This window comes from Cupressus sempervirens, chromosome 3 (assembly GCF_028749045.1).
Source record: "Cupressus sempervirens isolate cs-2001-9-10 chromosome 3, ASM2874904v1, whole genome shotgun sequence".
NCBI lineage: Eukaryota > Viridiplantae > Streptophyta > Pinopsida > Cupressales > Cupressaceae > Cupressus > Cupressus sempervirens.
In genome coordinates, this window is record NC_143120.1 from 1,053,719,130 (window position 1) to 1,053,735,646 (window position 16,517).

Consider the following 16,517-nt stretch of genomic DNA (forward strand, 5'->3'; position numbering starts at 1 on the left):
CCCCCATCTCCTCAAGCTTCTCCAACTCCATCTCCTCATGTCAACCCTATCTTATCCCCTCATCATAGCCCTACACCATCTATAAGTGATCCTTTTCTAAAGCCCATTGGTTCTCCTATTCAAATAGTAGAGATCAGAGATGATAAAAGTAGTAGTAGAAAATCCATTGAGTCTGATGAAGTTGCAAAGAAAACTCAAGAAGAGGAGAAAGCTCCAAGTTCATCTAGGCTTCTTTCTCGAGATCCAAAGACCCCCTTTTCTGTAACTACAATGACAACGACTCCAGTGAAGAAGAAAATGTTTAGCATTGAATCACTTGGAATAACCTCCAAAGTGATTAGTATAGAGTCTTGGCTCGAGGATACTTTGGAGAAGAAGAAGAAAAGAAAAGATGAAAGTTTTCTTTCAAAGGATGTTGTATCTCAAGTGGTTCGCTTAGGATATGCCATAGTAAAAGCTAAAAAGTAGAAGACCTTGTCAATATTGGGACAAGATCCATAAACATGGCACTTAACTATGGAGGTAGCAAAACCAAATAAGGCAAGGAGAATCGAAGATATGACGCCAGAGGACTTCACTCTACATTCAATTGATCTTGGAGAGGCTAGACATGATACAAAAGTAGGCCTATGGAAGTCGAGTAATGAGGTGATAGAAGAGCAACTGGAGAACCTCAAGTCATCAAAGATCAGAATGAATGCTGAAATAGAAGAGTTAAGAAGGTTCATTAGGCAATTAGTTGTTCCATTGGCAACTATTACTGGTGTGCCTGCCACTGAAAATCCTTCAGCAAAAGAGGTACAAGCCTTCATATCACAGCTCCAGAAAGATAGGCATTTTGGTCAGATTGGAAAGGAATGGATCAAGAAACTCAATGTAGATGGAGTTTCCCTAATCGATCAAATTGGGAATATTATCCTCCAGCTAGAAACTGAAAAGGATAATATTACATCTAATAGTAATACCTTGGCTGGAGAAAGAGTGAGATGCATAGAATGTATTTCTCTCTTGATGATGGTTATTCAGATGAAAGCAAAGGATGCAATTGAAACAAAGATTCTTAAGAAGGGAAATGAACCTCTGAATGAATGGCTCCAAAGTATGCAGTTCAAGATGGAAATGATTCAAGAGGCTAAGAAAAGACTCAAAGAAATAGAGGACAAAGTGAAGAAGACCCAGGATAGAGCATTTGAGCTTATGCGAGGATTGCACACTGAGTCACAAACCGGCAGACAAGGGAAATCCTTTATTAATATAGAAGTGACGAAGAATAATTTTTTTATATATTTAAGTAAATTGTCTGCGATAGCTTCAAGAAGTCAAAATAGGGTAACGGAATTGCAAACACTTGGTGGATGCGTGCATGTGGCTGCTAAAGAAGTGGCAAGTTAGCTGAGTGAAATAAAAATAATTAGCTCTAGAGCATTCAAGGTGGCTTTTGAGATTCACCAACATGCAAGTACCCAATCATGAAGAGTTGATTCCCATCATGGTGGCTGCTAAAACATATAGGATGAAAATTGAAAAGGGGAAGAAGTCCAAGTGATTCAGATTACCCCCTTTTCATTTTTTGTTGTAAATTTTGAAATCTTTGTTAATATTTTGATATGATAAATTGGCATCTTGCCATTTGTCATCAAGAGAAGATGAACCGATTAACATTCCCATTGTAACAATCATCTCTCAAATCCTATATGTATGAAATTCAATGATTAATCAAAGGTTGTCAAAATTTTGGTGTGAAGTACTATTTGTTGCAGAGACAATTGAATGGTACTTCATTTCAATCATTTTCCATTCTAGTAGGTATTGTGATTAGTTAGTATTTCCTTTCTTTGTTACAGAAAACTAAGGAAGAACAGAGTTTCATTTCCCCAATTTTTCAGATTACGAATGAATGTAATAAGTATTGTTATAATTCATTTGATGAAAGGATTCTATTATTTTTTCTTGATCTATCGGTCATAGTCTAGATTTAAATTTTGATTTTTTCTAGTCTTATGTGAATAGATTTATGGATTCATAAGAGGTGTGGATACGTGAATCTGTTTCAGTATTTAGAAGTATTTCTTGCCTGAATTAATTTTTAGTTAGGCTTAATTCAGTTTGCCTCTTCTACTCTCGGGTTAAGAGCATACCCCACATTAGTCTTAGGAATAAAACATAATTCCTTGAACATCATTCACATAGGGAGTTGTACCTCAATTCAGAGTGAAACTATATATTCTTAGAAATGGTTTCCCAACTATTGTGTAAAGTTATTCTTCGTTATAAGTTTGGGCACATAAAAAGAGGAAAAGAAGAAGAACAATCTATTTACTAATAGTGTCATTAAACAACTCAAATTTTTTAAGCCTGTCTCCATTTTGCTTCTTTTCCTAGTCAAGATTGCTCACCAACTTGACCTAGGGCCAGCTTGAAAGTGCCTCAACCCTTCTCCAAATGCCTTGAAACTCTGGAATCACATAGTCCAGACTCCTAACTTGCATTCCCTCTAATTTTAGAATTTTCCACTATGGAGATTGCAAGTTAGGGCTCCATGAATAGAAACTACTCTTTCAAAACTGAATTCTGGACCAGTCCTAGAAAATCTCTGATAAATTTTGACTTCCTACTCCAAATAAATTCAAAAAAAAACCAAAAGATAGCTAACACATTGATCTATTTAGAAAAGTGCATTTTCAATCACTCCTAGGCTGTACTTGTCTGTACAATTTTCTGTCTCACAAGTTTTCTATAATTTTAAGGGTATTTTTCATTATTTCAACTTCAAGCCTTGTACAATGATCCTTCCTCCTTCTATGGATCACATTACATAATTTTTGAATTCAAATCATGACTGTTAGTTCTCCAATGGACCACTAGAAACCAAAAGACACACCTTTTCCAAATGTTATTAAAACATAACAATGTAATTTGTCACTTTAGGCATACTTATGCCTAAAACTTATTCTTGAGGATATATTTGACCCCCTAGACATCTAAAACAACTCTAACCTATCACCTAGACACACCAAACATGACCACAACCACTTAAACATGCCATCAATCTACTAGGACCCTATGGTTGCTTTGATTCACTAGGTTTATAAAGACACCTTAGTGATCAAGCACCTTACAAAATGGGTCATTACAATGCAAATGAGTACCTAGACCAACTACTAGACCTACCTAGCCATTTTGCATGCCAAGGAGTCATAGGTGCCCTACACCACAAGCCTTAGCCCAAATTGGTTTTCCCATCCTATTCCAAAGCGAGAAATAGCCAGAAGCAACTGAATATAATCCATCGGTATTGTCCCCCCATACAAGTTCACCCCTCTTGTTATTTATAATCATAGCATTCAGTATAATCATTAGAGGTTTGAGGTCTTGTAATACTAAGGACAAATCTTTCCACCCCTGGTCTATCCTATAGTCGCTAACTTTCAATCCAAATCTTCTTATACATAAGTCAGCCCATCTCTCATAATTAGGGAAATCTATGAGAGGCCCTTGAATTAACCAATTATCCTACCAGAAAAGGATGCTTTCACCATTCCCCACTTCCCACCTTGCCTTTGATTTGGCCAAAGATCTTGCCTTAAGAACCCCATTCCAAATAAAAGATCCTTGCAGAATATCAACTTCACTGAGCAGAAAGCTCAGAATATCAACTTCATTGAGCAAAAAGCTAAGGGAAGGCCTTCTCAAGTACTTCTCCACCATGATATCCTGCCATTCTCTAGTGCTCTGAAAAATGCACCATATCTGCTTTGCTAATGGAGCATTATTGAGTTGTCTGATTTTTCTTATACCCAGACCACCATAGCATTTGGGAGGGCAAACATTATCCCAGGCCACCAAATGATATCTTTTGTTTTCTTCTAATCCTATCCACAAAAAATCCCTCTGAATTTTCTCCATTCTGTCAACAAATTTAACCAGAATCCCAAATAGGCTTAGAGCATAAGTTGGGAGGTTTTGGAGAGTAGATTTCACCAGGATGCATTTTCTTGCCTGACTAAGGGTGGCTCCTTTTCAACCCACCAAATTCTTATTGAATCTATCAATAATTCCATTCCAAAAAGATTCCAGAGGTTTCAACCCTAGGGGCATTCCAAGATAACTAGATGGGAGAGAACCCAATCCACATCCCAGAATTCAAGCAATCATTCTTTGTCAGTCATTTGGGGTGTTAACAAAGAAAACTAAACTTTTCTCCCAATTTATTGACTAGCTAGTACCCCTCATGTAGGTGTCCAGTAGGTTCTTTAACACTTTAGCCTCCTGAACTGTAGCTTCCCTACCCATAATTATGTATCCAAAAATTGTTGATGGGTGAAAGAAACCTGTCTGGAGGAGGGCTTTATACCATACAAGGTCCTTTCCTATATTTTCCTCTGAATTAACCTCCCAATACACTCTACCATAATAATGAATAGAACAGGGGATAGAGGAATACCCTATCTAAGCCCTCTCGATGGGAAGAAGAAATTGGAGGGAGCATCATTAACTATAATAGCAAGAGAGGGGGTGGAGACAAGTTGAAGAATAAGTTTGCATAACTGGGCATCAAAACCAAAAGCCAGGAGAATAGCCTTAAGGAAGTCCCAATCCACCCTGTCATAGGCTTTGGAGAGGTCCAACTTGAGGAGGAAGCCCTCCCTTTTCCCTACCTCTAAGGAATGGATCACCTCATGAACCATCATTATTGAGTCTAGGATCTGTTTTCCTGGGACAAAGCCCATTTTTTGTGGGGAGATAATTAAAGGGAGCACATTGAGAATCCTGAAAGTCAGCACTTTCAAAATAATTTTATAGAAAGAATTGCATAGACTAATGGGTCTAAACTTATCCATCAAATTAGCCCCCACGGTTTTCAGAATCAACACCATGAAGGTAGCATTGAATTCCTTCAATAGATCCCTGGCCCCAAAAAATTCTTGCACCACCTTCACCACATCCCTTTTGACCACCTCCCAATATATCTGAAAAAGTAAGGTCGGGAAGCCATCTGACCCTTGAGATTTATCAGCTTGGAGTGAAAACAAGGCTTGACTAATCTCATGCATAGTGAGAATTACCTTTAACATGGAATTATGATGGTCTTGTAACAGATTGGGGATTGAAGCCAAAATTTCTTCGTAGTCCTTCTTCGATAGCAAAGAGTTCCTAGAAAGAAGAGATGAAAAGAATTTCACTACCTCATCCACAATCTCACTATCATTTGTCGAAAAGGCCTAGCCCTTCTTTATACTCAAAATCTTATTATTTACTTGGTGCTTTAAGGTAGAGAGATGGAAGAACCTGGTGTTCTGATCCCCCTCTTTAAGCCAATTGATTTTGGACCTTTGCTTCCAATAGTGTTCTTTCCTACTTATGATATTGTGGAGTTCTGTAAGGATTAACCTTTCTTCGATTCTATTCTAATCATTGTACCCTTCCTATTGTATTGTCTCCTAAACTTTTTGGAGCTAGTCTATCTTCTCCTCCTTGTCCTGGAAGATATGAGCAAAGTCCATCTTGTTCTAGGCTTTGATATTTCTTTTCACATTTTTAAATTTTTGAGCAATCCTTAACATAGCTATACCTTCCACCTCAATGTTCCACTAGGAGGAAATCTTAGTATTCAAATCTAAGTGGGAAGTCCACATCTTCTAAAAATGGAAAGGGAAGTTCTATTTAGCCATCAGAGGGCTAAATGAGAGTGATATGGGCGAGTGATCTGATCCAACTCTAGGGAGAGGGGAGAGTCTATACATGTAAGTTTGCATCTAGTCTAGAGAGATGAGTTCTCTATCAAGATGGACCTAGATGAAATCCCCTCCAGAGTGCCTATTTGACCAAGTGAATCACCCCCCGAGAGATCAACATCCATAAAAGCTAGTCTGTTGATAAAATTTGAAAGATCTAGTTTACTATCCTAATCTAGGGCTAGCCCCCCTAATTTTTCATCATCTAAGAGAGGGGTATTGAAATCCCCCTTAATAATACCTTTATTAACCAAAAAAACCTTTCTTTCCCTCTTAGAGTTGGGGGGATACACATTTAAGAGAAACCAAATGTCATTGCTATGGATATGAAAAACTTTGCAAAGGAGAGCATTACCTTCATTGAGAACTGTGGAGATATGGTAAGCCTTTTTGTTAAAGAGTGTAAGCACCCCCCCTGCAACTCCCTCCAAGTCTGTGGCCTCACTACTCATATTGCTATTGAAAGATAACTTCCCTGCCATGTCTTTTCTCATTTTTGTTTCTTGGATCAGTAAGAAATCAAGTCATTGGTCTCTAACCATATTCTTAACTATCTCTTATTTATGGGCACCATTTAGGCCCCTTATGTTCCAAGATATAATCTTCATTTCTTCTTAACAGAGCATTCCTTAATGGTTCTTTAGCTCCCATATGAAAAGTTCCTTCTGGCCTCCTCTTGCATTACTTGGCTCAAGATTTTTCTACCTGGTGCCTTAGATTTTACCCCAATATTAGCTTTGACCTTGCTTTTGGTCATTGCTGGTAACACTGGGGGATGTTCTTAGTTTTTCTTTCTTTTAACCATAGTCTAATTTCCTTTGTTTTCTTGAGAACAACTATCTATCCATTCTTCCAATTTTGAAATCTATTCTGGGGAAGAGTTATTGATTAGTTCTAGAAACTTTAGCCCCAGATAAATGGAAACTGGTAGATTCCCCAAAGGAACCAAAGGGAGGTCCAATGAGAGTCCTTTTTCCTGCACCTCATCTAGCTTCTCCTACTCCTCTCCTAACTAACTCACCTCTGCTCCTTTACTTCCGACACTAAGAGGGGGGACACTATCCTTAGGTTGTCCTCTTGATCTAGAATCGCACAGAATACTGGCTCCTTGCTCTTGCATAGTTGATGAATTTTTTTCTATCTCTACTTTGGCTTGGGTGTCATTCTCCTAATCCCTATTTTCTAACTCCTTTACCTCTATACCATTTGCATTACTCGGGCCTCCTTCCTGCTCAAAGGCTTTTATCTTCCCCTTAGCCTCTACCTGGGTCTCTGGGTTTTTTGTCTTCTTCTATTTCTAGACCAATTTCTTTTCCTTCCCTGAAGTTGCGGTAGGCTTACCCTTGTTCCTCTCTACTTTGGCTTTAGGACAATGGTTGGCTTTGTACCCAAATTTTAGATAGTGAAAGCATGCAAAAGGCACCATCTCATAAATTAGTTTTTGAACATGCACTCCCAGCTTTGAATGGAATGTCACAACTTTTGACATATCCACTCCTTCCCTTACACCTATGCAAATACGAGCATAGGTGAGGCATCTTTTAGAGGCTATAGTCAGGTCAATTGATAGGAGCTCCCCAAAGGAATTTTCTACCCCCACAAAAAATCCTCATTCCAAAATTCTAGGGGAAGCTCTAGAAGCCTTACCCATATAGGTGCTTGCACAAAGAATGAATCATTCATATTCATCTTTGAAGTCCACTTCTAGAGAACCAAAGTGGAACATCCAAAAGTCCACGGACCCTTGTACAAAATGATTGTGAGGTCTTCTAGACAAGAAAAATCAAAGGACAAGAATCCCTTTGCCATAGCCGTGACAAATACTTGTCCTTTGAGAGCCCATTTCTTCTTGGTGAATGATATAACAATATCAATATTTGGCCTTGGCCTTATAAACTTTCCCACCAGTGTTTATGCCATTGACATTATGCTATGATCCACCAGCTCATCTGGAATGGCAATACAACAAGATCCTTTTTCTACCTTAGGGAGAATCTTAACCACTGGGAAAGAGGACTTAGCTGTAGGCTTAATTCCAAAATGTGACGTCCATTTAGTAGATCCTAGAAGACCTGCCTTGGGGACAAATGGAAACTTATCCAAAACCTTGGGGGGGGGGGGGGGGGTGGGAAACTGGGTCCCCATCATCTTTCTCCACTTGGTCCCTTGTACCTAAAGATCCCTGACCGTCCTCCTCCTGCGACCCATGCCCCAAGCCAAGGGCCTGATTTTGACATTCTTGAAAAATCTTACCCTGAATAGAATACAAATTTTGAAAATATATCTTCCCTCCCTTTCCAACATTCACCATCTTGATTTAACTCATTTTGTTGTCACTCAACATCCACACTATTTACTTGGAAATAATAGTCTTCTGATGCTTGGCAAACACTTGGTTGCTCAACATCAACTATTTCTTCTCAACTCAATCACCACTGTTATTTCCCTAATGCTTGGAACTTACTAAATTTTACTAACACTCGAAACCTATAATTTCTAACACTCGACACCTACTGAATTCTACTCAGCTTGAACTATGTTTACTTGGCTTACACTATTTTCTTGGCCAGACTTGGTAGACACTTTTTATGAAAACACTTCTTCTTGGCTTAGCTTAAGTAACCATTTACTTTAGCTTTAAGTAGATCACTTATAATACATCATATCATCCATGTCTTGCTTGGTCTTAGTGCTCCTTTTATACACCATATAACTCAACCTTTCTCTAGGTACTCTTATTATCATATCTTTTCAAATCCTCTTCATCAATCAAACAAATGATAACATTCAGACCAAAAAGCAATTGTCTAATCAGAAAGTATTAGGTTTGACATCATTGAAAAAATAATTATTGTTTAATGATAGTTCCACACTTCAAATAATCTCTTTTCAACAAATGTGTCCCCATAGTCAATTCCTTCTTGTTGTGCATATCCTTTGCACACTAGCTAGCCTTGTTCCTTGTGACTTCACCTTTTTCATTTAGCTTTATCTTGAATACCCACATTGTTCCAATAACATTTTTGTACTTTGGTCTAGGTACCAGTGTCTAGGTTTTGTTCTTCTCTATCTGCTCAATTTCTTTATTCATTGCATGAGTTGAATCCTCATTCTCAAAAGTATCTTTTACTGATCTAGGTTCAAACTCACAAAGTAAACATGTATCACTTTTGAGTCTTTTCCTTGTCATAACTCTAGATTCTTTGTTACCAATAAATTTCTCATGTGCATGGTGTCTTACCACATACTTTGCTGGTATAGGTTATTTCCTTCTCTCTTCTTCTATAGGTTCATATGGAAAAATTATTTCAAGTTCATTTTGTCTCTTTAGTTTAGGTTCTTCTTGCTTGACATTGTCTTCCTGATGTTTGGCATTATCTACATGTTTCTCGACATCATTTTGTTTTTATTTGGCTCCCATAATCTGTTGCTCGACAACTTGTTTTTGCAACTCAAAATTCCCATCTTGTTGCTGATTTATAGCTTTTTTCTCTTACTTAGGGAGGGTGCAGGCAACACCTTCATTCACATATATGAAAGTACTATAAGCTTCATGTTTTGTCTTGCATTCAACTTTATTCTTTTTTGCATATTCATCAACTTTCACATTTGCACTTTCCACAACTTTGTTCGTGTTAGAGTTAAAACACTTATAAGTTTTTCTCTTAGTGGAATATCCTAGAAATATGCCTTCATCACTTTTAGTATCAAATTTTCCATTTCTATTATCCTTTAGTATATAGCATTTGCTTCCAAAAACTTTAAAATACTTTACATTAGGTGCATATCCATACCACAACTCAAAGAATGTAGCATTTGTAACTTTATTTACTTGCACTATACTCAAAGTATAAACTAATGTACTTACAGGTTCTCTCCAATATTTATGTGACACATTCTTCTCCATCATCAGTGTTCTAGCATAGTCCATGATTGATCTATTTCTCCTTTCACCTATTCCATTTTGGGGAGGGGTTCTAGGTGTTGAGAGTTTCCTTTTGATTCCTCTATCAATGTAGAATATATTGAACTCATTAGAAATGAATTCTCCACCTCTATCAGATCTCAAGCACTTCATACTCTTTCCTATTTCATTTTCAACTCTGGCCAAATACCACTTAAACAACTAAAAAGTGTCATATTTTTCTTTAAGAAACATCATAGTCATCATCCTAGAAAAGTCATCAACAAATAGAATGAAATATTTGTCTCCAAAATAGCTTTCAACACCAATAGGACCATAAAGGTTAGTATGAACCAATTCAAAAATATCATCAGATAAATATGTCTTGCTCTTGAAACTAGACTTTGTCATTTCCCAGTTGACATTGTTTACACATAGCATTATTAGGTTTATTTAGTTTAGGAAAACCTCTTACTCTTTTTATCTTACTAATGCTTACCAAATTTGTTTAATTTACATGAAATAACCTCTTATTCCATAACCATATATCTTCATATTGTGCAAACAAACATGTATCATTAGATAAATCCAGATAGAACAAGTTACCTTTAGTTCGATCACCACTTCCAATTAGTTCATCATCAACATCAAATATCTTGGCCTTCTTATGATGGAATTCAACCCTGTATCCTCATTTATTCAACTATAAAACACTCAACAAGTTATAGTTAAGTCCTTCAACCCAATAAACATTGTCACACTTGATCTTATTAGTCAATTGTATTGATCCTTTACCTTTCACAAGACATAGTGCATCATTACCAAGCTTAACAAAACTACCCTTGTATCATCCCATGGTTTCAAATTTAGTTTTATCACCAATCATGTGATGTGAACAACCACTATCAATTATTGATCTATCACCTTTACTCACATATGGGATTAATGGAGTTTTCTAGTCTTTGTCAGAATCTTCTTTTATAGCGACATGTACAAATTCTTCATCATCAATTTTAGATTCATTATTAGTTTCTTCTTCAACTATGTAACAAGATTTCTTACCTTTGTCTTTCTAGTCCTTGTTTTTGTTGTTGTCTCTATAATCTGTTTTAACTTTGTACTTTCCCCCCCTTCTTTCATCCTTGTCTTCTCTGTCAGGACACCTTGTAGTAATATGGCCAACTTTTTTACATGAAATAAATATTATAGGAAGTTTATCTTTGTATTTTCCTCTACTTCTTGGAAGCCTTCTAGCCATCAGTGCTTCAATCTCTTCAAGTTCATCATTAGAAACATCACTGTCACTTTTCATACATTTTCCTTTTCCTTTCTTGCTAAGAACTAATTGTGATTTAAAAGTAGATTCAATAGTGGTAGGGGTGAAATTATCAAAATTTTACATCTTAAAAGCAACAAGCCTAGCAATCACACCTTCTAAAGTTAGGTTATTACTAGGAGTACATCTTAATTCTTGTATTGTAATCTCAATAACTTGTTGAATATAGTCTCATCATCAATTTTTCTATTGGCTCCTCTTATGGCATTTACAACCTCTTTGATTCTTCCACAATACTAGACTATATTCTCACCTTCCATCATTCTCATTTCATCAAATTTACCTCTCAAGATTTTTTATTTTCCCCTCAAGACATTTTTGTCTCCACCATAGATGTCTATAGTGTGTCTCACATTTCCTTGGTAGCCTTAGAATCTTTTATGTCATCAAACTCAGTGTATCTTAGGGCTGATGCAATCTCCAACATAGCTTGGTTGTGTTCTTGCTTCTCTTTCAGCTATTGAGCTGTCAGAGGAAGAACTGTTATATCCACATATTCATTTTCCACAAAATGTATTGCACCATCTCCAATTCCTACTAGATGTAGCCTCATAAAACTCTACTAGGAAGGGAAATTCTCTTTGTTCAACCTTGGCACCTCTTTTTTGTACATCTTGATCTTTAGCTTCAAGTACCTTCAAACTTTTCTCTCCAAGCACCAAAGCTCTTATACCAATTCTTATAATGTTTAGAATAACTAGAGTGGGGTGGAGTGGGGTGGGGGGGGGGGGGGGTGGGTGAATAAGATATCCAAGGTACCAATTGAAAAAAAAAAACTCCAACTACTTCAGATCTAAGCATCCATTAGCTCAACCTCTCTGGCAGATCATCAATAACATCAACTAGTAGTCCACTATCCTGATAATAAAAAACTTGTAGAATGTAAAAAATTAACAATAAAACATCACAAATAACATCCATACAAGTTTGACACTAGGATTTAACATGGAAATCCAAATTGAGAAAAACCACCAGTAACATTTCATCAATCTTTTCACTCTTCTAAAGTGAGCCTTGTTAGGAGCCAACCTTGTTAAAGGTTACAAAATACACTATTAAATGTGACCCTGTTAAAGGATTTAATCATGCTGTTACGAATGGCCTTGTTAGAGGACTTTAGAAAATTTAATTAGAATGACACCTTGATCAAAGGATTTATATATGAGTGTTAGGTCAACCTTGATTACATGATTTCAGATACAATGGTTAGAAAGTAATAAAAGATTTTGATCTAACTAATACAACTCACTTTGCAAATATAGATCATAGTTCAACTGACATGTTGATCCTCTAACTAGCCTCTGTTGTCATTGTAGTCTTTGATTCACTTGGCAACCCTTCAAGAAATCACTCTTTGCCACTTCTCAACCTCCTGCTTAAGTTCACCAATCAATAACATCAACAACTACTCCAACCTTTTAGGTCTTCACCAACTCTGCTAACCTCTTAAGATTAGCCCTTGTACCTTCTTAAATAGGAAATTCTAATCTTTTTCCACTTAAACATCATTGTATATCTTATGATTTTGGTTAGATTCAACACATACAATGAATTTGTCCACCTTCTTGATCATCCTCTTCTTTTCTAGAAACTTCTCCTTGAATCTTTGCATACAAACATACAAATATGATTTTACTTAATTTGAATGTTCTAGATCATCCACCCTTATCTTCCACATGCTTTACATATTCCAAGAAATCAGGTGTGTCAGCTAGAAATCATGATTCTCACATAAACTGTCAAATTTTGTCCCTCGGCCAACACTATGTTCTAACGCTTGGTCATCATTGAGTTACTTGGTCACTACCAACATCTCTATTTGGCACATATATATATGCTTGTTTAATATTGATTTTTGGTCAACACTATTTTTGCTCGAAACATACTGGTGCTCGGTCCATACTAGCATCATTCAACATAAACTCCAAGTTCCTTAATATTTTGTATTATTTCCTGGTCAAACCTATGTATTTAGTCATTCTTCGATCACTTCTTCAAGGCTTCAGTATAATTTTCTTCTCCATTTTTAGCATGATTAAACAATTGCTTTATTTTTTCAAAGTTTAACTAATCAAGTGCCCATTGTAGTTTATTCTCATAACTCAAACTTTCCTCTAGGTGCTTTTGTTATGATCAACTTCTCAAATCCTCTTCATAAATAATCTAGATATGGAACTCAAATCAAATAGAAAACTATCTTATCAATAAGGTTTGGCATCAATGACAACATAAAAATTGTTCTAATTGTAGTTTCCAACAAATCTAAGTACAACATCCCTACATGTGACATTGCTAATCTCCTTTTCTTAGACACCATTCATGTTGTTATCCCACAACATGCTGAGATACCTCATCTTGAGACTTATAATGGTAAGGGTGATCCTATGATTCATGTTAGGACTTTCCAAGATACATGTAGTATTTTTTCTCATGACTATAGGCTTATGGCTAAGTTGTTCGTGTACATTCTTAAGGACAAACATTTTCAATGGTATTGTTCTTTAACACTTATTCTATTGATTCCTTTCAAATAAAAATAAAAAATACCATTGGTCCTCAAATTTTTTGACTAATTTGATGCATTGTAAACAAAATGTTAAAGATGGAGTTAGTCACTTTATTGGTAAATTTAAACATTTGTATGCTCAAATATATTATCATGTGCCTGAGCATGATATTCAACATATTTTTATTTCTAACTTGCAAAAAGATATTAGAGATAAGATTCTCCTTAGTAATTATACTTTTTCTCATATTTTTGTATGTGCTTCACCATTATTAGCTACAAGTGAGCCAAATTGAGAGCACCACTCCAATGACTCCTATTACTATCAATAAGAGTGATGTCATTGTTCATTAAAATAAGTTTTATAAAACTAACAACTACATCAAAAGAAAAACACATAGTTGATGATCACGTATTACTACATCTAAATGCAAACTACTTTTTCCTCTATATATCATCCTAATTGTAAATATACTACTCTATCAAAACCTTTGCATGTGGTGATGTCAAACTTGATTAATGTTAACATTATTAAACTTCCTCATATTTTCCCTATTGAAACTAGCAAACCAATGCCTAATTAATTTGATCAAATTGGTTTTTGTCAGTACCAACGTCAACCTAGTCATGACACTTTAAAAGGTTATTCTTTGATGAAAGTTATTCAAAATCTTATTGATTCCAATGCTATATTTGTTGATGTTGAGGTTAATATTATGAGAACATATGCTGCACCTCCTAATCATAATTAAAATATTTACACCAAACCTTTACCTTCACATTCAATAAATGTCATTAATCAAACTTTTTCTCCTCTTACTAATATTGGCTACAATGATAAGGTAGAAGAATATGATCATGTAGTTCATCATGTTGAGTCTCAACCTCAACCTTTGAGTTTTCCTTCACTCGAACCTAAACATTCACTTCCTATCACCTTTAGTCATTCTGGAACATTCAAAGCACTTGATGGTCCTCTCTATATTACTCCTAGGGTTACTTGGATGTCTTCCTATGGTGGTTTTATTAATCCCTTTTCCTCTATGAATGCTATTACTCAAGAGTATTTTTAAATAAGTGGTTGCATAAGGATACCTATGACACATATGATGCTTGGATTCAAATTATAATTATTTTCTTGATTTCTCTCAAGGTTATATAAATCTTCATGTGACCCTTTCTAGTAAGATTGTGTATACGACCTTTATTGTTATTCCTACTTCCAATCAATTTCAAGTTAAGATTGGTATTCCATGGTTCTTTTCCATGCAATTTTTTGTTATAGTAATTAGATATTTCCTAATTAACTCTAGCTGCTTAAGCTAAACTTTGGGCATCTAATAATTAATTAATACAACCTAGGTTGAACATTTTTAGGGTTTTGATCTCCTTTATAAGGATGATCTCTCATTGTAAATAATTTAATTGAGATTAATTTATTGCTGATAATAGCAATCTATCTTTTTGCTCATCAAGAATGTCTCATCTATGGCTCTGGCAATTTTTGCCTCCACAACTTTTTGGTTCTCTCTTTTGTGATAGATGTTTACATGCAGGTGATTCTAGGGAATTGTGGGGTTGATCTTTCATCAACTTCAATATGGTATCAGTGCTCCACATCTTCATGCCCCTATTATGTTCTTGAGAGATTTGGCATCATTTTTTTAGATCTATAGCTTTTAGAGGATTTTATATTTAATTTGGAGGACCTATTTTTCAGAGCATTTTGAGCCGAAATGGACATCATCGTTGAGCTTAGAACACTCAAAAACCCCCATTTCCATATAAAATAGGGACGATGTTGAAATGAGAGGTAATTTTTTTTATACCTAGGTCATTTTGACATGGGCACACAAATCAAGGCAGTGAGTATTTTTTTTAAAATTAAAAAATAGTCAAATGGGAGTACAATTTTTTGTTTGTTTTTTAACAAAAAAGTGCATGTGAGCCTTCAAATAGAGGGAGAATTTTTTTTATTGGAGGGATTTCCATCGAGTCCCATGTATGGAGAATGATCTACATGATTTTTTGGGGACTAGCTATCCTCCATCAAAATCGTCCATGCTTAAGACATACATGTCCATCAACACTAGTACTAGTACTTCCAGATACTAGTTTGCAAGTGAATTTGATCCTTGACATGAGTACGAGAATTCGTCAGATGTCACCATCCACCAAAAAATGCTACTTTAATTGTAGCATGAAATAGACAGTCCATAAAAAATTAATCATAGTTTGTTACCTGACTATGGTTAATGGGGGATGGACTTGATCATTTGGTTGGACTGACAACTGTGCTTGACAATTAGGTAGATGACTGGTAGCTTCTAGTTACCTAACCCATCTATGAATTTAAATCATCCATGGGATTCTATGATGTGTCCATTTGGCCATTATTTTTGCTCTAAGCATTTATGAGTTTTGCATGCATCAAGCGTTCAGAAGCGCGAGGGTTTCTACTTATCAGGAGTTTAGGAGTGCATTTGCGAGTCTTCCAAGTAATCTACTTCTCAGATCTTTATTTTATGATCTTCACATGTAGGGTTTCTACCTATATATTTTTGAAAATTGTTCCATTTTCAAAAAAAAAATCCTGTAAAGTTTTAAAAATCTTTTTTATTTTTAGAATTTTCTTGTACAACTTTGAAAATATTTTTCATTTTCTTAGAATATTTCTATAAAGTTTTCATTTTTTTGGTTACATGAATATTTTGTGTGAAATTTTGAAAATGTTGTTGGATATCGTTGGAAACCTATAACTAGAAAATGATATTAGCAACTAGAAGTGGACTGCTAATGCAAAAAATCTTCCACTGCAATCACCAGATTCTTCCAAAAATATATTTTCCACTAGATTCATCCGAAAACATTACTTAGGAATTTTTTTCTCTATTTTACATTGTACAACCCTAATACGACACAAAATTGTTTAAGCTTCTTTTTCACGTTCTTTTAAATCCAACTAGAAATAATCATATTATTTTTGTAGCTTCCTGTATGCCCGTACAAGCAATTAAAACCAAAACTTTAGAACAA

General features: G+C 35.5%; 1 pseudogene; it reads right to left on the reverse strand.

The window, feature by feature from the left end:
- Positions 1 to 3,513: 3,513 nt before the first annotated feature.
- The window catches only part of LOC149570357 (ABC transporter G family member 11-like), a 135,172-nt pseudogene continuing 122,168 nt past the window's right edge, over positions 3,514 to 16,517 (reverse strand).